At 39.0% G+C, this 4103-nt stretch overlaps 1 pseudogene; it reads right to left on the bottom strand.

Annotated features, from left to right (window-relative positions):
• Positions 1-1973: 1973 nt before the first annotated feature.
• Positions 1974-3346, bottom strand: LOC102491343 (acyl-coenzyme A thioesterase 9, mitochondrial pseudogene; annotated as a pseudogene).
• Between the last annotated feature and the right edge of the window lie 757 nt (positions 3347-4103).

Genomic DNA, 4103 nt, shown 5'->3' with positions numbered 1-4103 from the left:
AAGTTTTATGTGTGTGTGAGTGTGTGTGGGTGTCTCTGTGTGTGTATTTACCCTGGGGATAATATTCAGCACTGTAAAGTTACAATGCACTAATTTAATTTTATACTATCTTAATTTTAATATTATACAAAAACACTGCTCTTTTACATTTCCCTCTTCATATCTCTCAGTTGTTGTCACAGAATTATATCTTTATGCATTGTATATCCAAAAACATAGACTAATGACTTTTTAATTTTTTATTTAATTTATTAATTTTATTAAAGTTTGCTATAGGGCACATATACTCACCAGTGAGAGACACACATAGAGAGAGGGGGAAAAGTGAGAAAATAAGCCACCAGGTCTGAAACCTAAATGGCTGTCATACTGTGGGAGTCCAATACCTCGACCACCATACCAATTGCTGGCCACAGTAGTTATTTTTGTAAATACAATAGTCTCTTAAGTTATGTAGAAAAAAATGTAGATTGACAAACTAAGCTTAGAATAACCAGGTTTATAATCTCCCTATATTTATCTTTACTGTATCCTTTATATTGTCATGTGGCTTCAATTTACTGTCCAGTGTCCTGTTATTTCAATTTGCAGGACTTTCTTTGGTAGTTCTTGTAGGGTAGACATATCAGTTACAAATTCCCTTAGCTTTTGACTATTTGAGAATTTATTAATTTCTCAGGACCAGCAGTTGGTGTAATGGCTATGTCACTAGACTCCCATGTAGTTGACTGCAATTTGAGTCCCAGACCCAGTGACTTAAACTCATGCTGGGCGCGTGTGCGTGCGTGCCCAAGATCCCGAGAGGAAAACGGAGGAAAAGGGGTTGTGGTATGGGCATACCCCCTGGAGAGTGATTTGTCGCTTTCTGTCTCTCTGCCTCCTCTGTCCTTTTTGAGAGTGCATGCACCTTATAGCAACCCCCCTGCCCCCCAAAAAAAGAAAATAAAAAGAATTTCTTAATTTTTCTTTCAGTTTTGACTGAAACATTTTCTATGTATAGAATTCTTGGTTGATAGTAGTTTTTGCTTTATTCCATTTTACTTGTTTTGCTTGTTTAGTACTTTACATATATCAACCTGCCTCTTGGCCTCCAGGTTCTAGTGAGATACCTGCTGAAAATTGTATAGGACATCCTTCGTGTGTGATGATTTGCTTCTCTCTTGGTGTTTTGAAGGTTCTCTGTCTTTGATTTCTATTTTAATTAATTAACTGATTAATTAATTTCTTCCATGAAAAAGAAACAGAGAGAGAGAAAGACAACTTAACAGTGTCCCATACCACAGCCCACCCTCAGTCTCAGCTCACACAAATCATGGATATGTGGACACATGCATACTCACCTGGAGCACTCAAGGAAGCCCCAGGACATGAACCTAAGACCTTTCCCATGTGGTCCAGTTGTGTTACCATCGTGCCACCCACCTGACTCCTATCTTTAGCTTTTGACAGTTTAATTATTATTTGTCTTGGTGTGAGTGTCAGACATTTTCATCTTTTGAGTTTGTTGAACTCCTTAGAAGTTTATACTCATGGCTTTCATTAAATTTGGAAAATTTCAGCCATTATTTCATCAAATATTGTCCTGACCCATTCCTTTCTCTTTTCCCTTGGAATTTCCATATGTATACATTCATCTACTTAATGGTGTCCCATAGTTCCCATAGATACTCACACTTTTTTCAATTTTGTTGTCGTTGTTTCCCTCAGACTCAATAATTTTGATTTTCTTACCTTGACATTACTGATTTCTCCTTCTGCCTGCTCAAATCTGTCTTTGAGTTTTTTTTCACAATTAAGAGTTTTTAAAGTATTTATTGTTTAATAACTTTTTCTCCCCTCTGCCCATCCAGCCACTCTTTCATTCACTTTTCTGAGCTTCCTAAAAGCTGAATACATTCTCCTTCTGCATGGAGGGTGAGAAGCAATACTAAACGTGATACACTTGCTCATGCTTCATCAGGCACCACGTCATGGCAGGTGGAATGCTGGTTTCCAACAAGTGAAGTTTTCCTAGGGCTCCACAAGGTAGTCCTTTTTCAAGGTCACAGGGACACTCATGGAGTTGAAATGCCACTGCCCATGTAAATACAACTTGGACTCTCCATATGTTCTTGAGAAAAACAAATGCACTTCTTTTTCCGACATGAATGTGAAATGAAAGACGTCAGTGGTCATGTGCTCTCTATTCTGAAGAGAGGCCACTTCGCTGTGCACTCTGACTTGAATGTAATTGTTCCACGTAAAGCACACCTGTGAAGAAAGAAAGAGCAAGGAGTCAACCTTGACAGGTTTCCGAAACATGATAACATCCACTGCTACCACAAAAGGTCGGGAACCATCAAAGCTACAAGCAGTAGCCCATGCAAGTTCATATGCCTTTCGCATAAGGAAACCACCAAAGATCTGATTGAAAATGTTCCACTCTTGAGAGTGGCAAACTTCTAAGCTCCTCAGTTTTCAGTTCTCCATCCACACAGCATTAGGGGGCAAAACTCTACTCTGAAAACTGATAGTCTTTGGATCCAGAATGCTAAGAAACATCTCGTGAATGGTGGTCCTCTCCTCAGCACTGGGAGCCATTTTCAGTAATGACATGGAGCTGAAGGCAATCCTTCTCCCCTTATTCAGTTCTTGTCTAAACAGCTCCTCCTCCTCTGGGCTTTCAGGGATGAGTAGACTTACAAATGCCGGCCCTTTATTTTCAGAATCGTGAGCCACCATTACAAATGTTGCATCCAAAACAGGAGAAAATTCATCACCATTCAACTGGAACATTCACATCTTCACTTCCATGGAAGTCTTTCCTACCCAGCTAACATGGCCATTGAACTTAATGTCTTGTTCTGGGCTTAAGCTCTTCTTTATAGATCAATCTTGTTCACCAGAGTCGTAACTATTGATAAAGGAGACATCTTAGCTGAATGAATTTTGTTGTGCATGTAGCAAATAAGAATTCCTAAGCTGTCAAGATCCTCAAGTATCCTGCCAAATCTTACAGTGTTTTGAACAGTCAAGTATTTCTCTGTAATACAGGTTCAATCTCCAAAGGCAGGAGAACTTCAATATAACTGTCCTTCATCTTCGTAGGTGGCAGTCCTTTCTGTGACTTAGCCAAAAAACTTTGAAGTAACTTTCTTTCCTCCATTAATTTCACATGGTCTCTCCAGTTAGTGGATGCTCCTACTATCTCCTGCAACTTATCTCGAACGTTATTCACACATATAGGTGAACATGTTTCATGAATGTAGAAGACTCCCTGTTTTCTGGGGCTCTGAGATCCTTGAGTCAGTCCTCTGCCAGAGGTAAGCGGCCCCTTACTGGAGGCACAAAGCCGCAGTGCTGCCGGCTTTATCGCGTCAGGCTGCAATTCAAGCAGCTGGAGAATCCAGGGGGTCCACTTGAGGGACACGGAGATACATGTGCGCGAGCGTGAGCGTGAACTCGAGTGTAGGTATGAGTTCGAGTGCGAGCGCGAACTTCCTGTCTTTGAATCTTTATAGCAATTTTTCCTTTTCAGTTATATTTTTAACGCCAAAAAAATTTTAAAAAGCTATTTTTTTTATTATTTTCGTTTTGTTTATACATCTTTCTTTTTCTTTCTCCATATCTTCCTTTACTTCTGTCAGTAAAATTAAACTAATTGTTTGTAAGTCTTCAAGTAGATCTGCCATCTCTCGGTGACAATTTCTGTTAGCATCCCTTTCCCTTTGCCTGAGGCATGCTTTTCTGTTTCTTTAAAAACCTTGTGGGCTTTTTTTTCTTTCCTTAAAACTGAATGTTTGAATCTATTAATGTGGAAACTCTAGAAGTAAATTTCTTCCTATTGCCCCACATTTGCTATTTTTGTTGTTTTTACTGTTTAGTGTCATTTTGAAAATTAACATAGGCTTGCTCTGTGATGAGGATCAGCCTGAGCCTGATCTTTTCTGAGCCTCTACTTTTCCTAAGACATCCACACTGACTTTCTGATTTCCCTTACAAATATGGTTGTTTTTAAATTTTCTAGTATTTAATGTATAGTTTCTAAAATGGTGAAAAGATTTGTAAACTGAGGAAAAGAGTAAACTGTGAAAGACACAAGCATTTTAAATTGCATGGTAGCC

Source organism: Tupaia chinensis, unplaced genomic scaffold, assembly GCF_000334495.1.
Source record: "Tupaia chinensis unplaced genomic scaffold, TupChi_1.0 Scaffold000009_1, whole genome shotgun sequence".
Classification (NCBI taxonomy): Eukaryota; Metazoa; Chordata; class Mammalia; order Scandentia; family Tupaiidae; genus Tupaia; species Tupaia belangeri.
The sequence above is the reverse complement of the archived record's forward strand: the minus strand, read 5'-3'. Positions and strand labels throughout refer to the sequence as shown.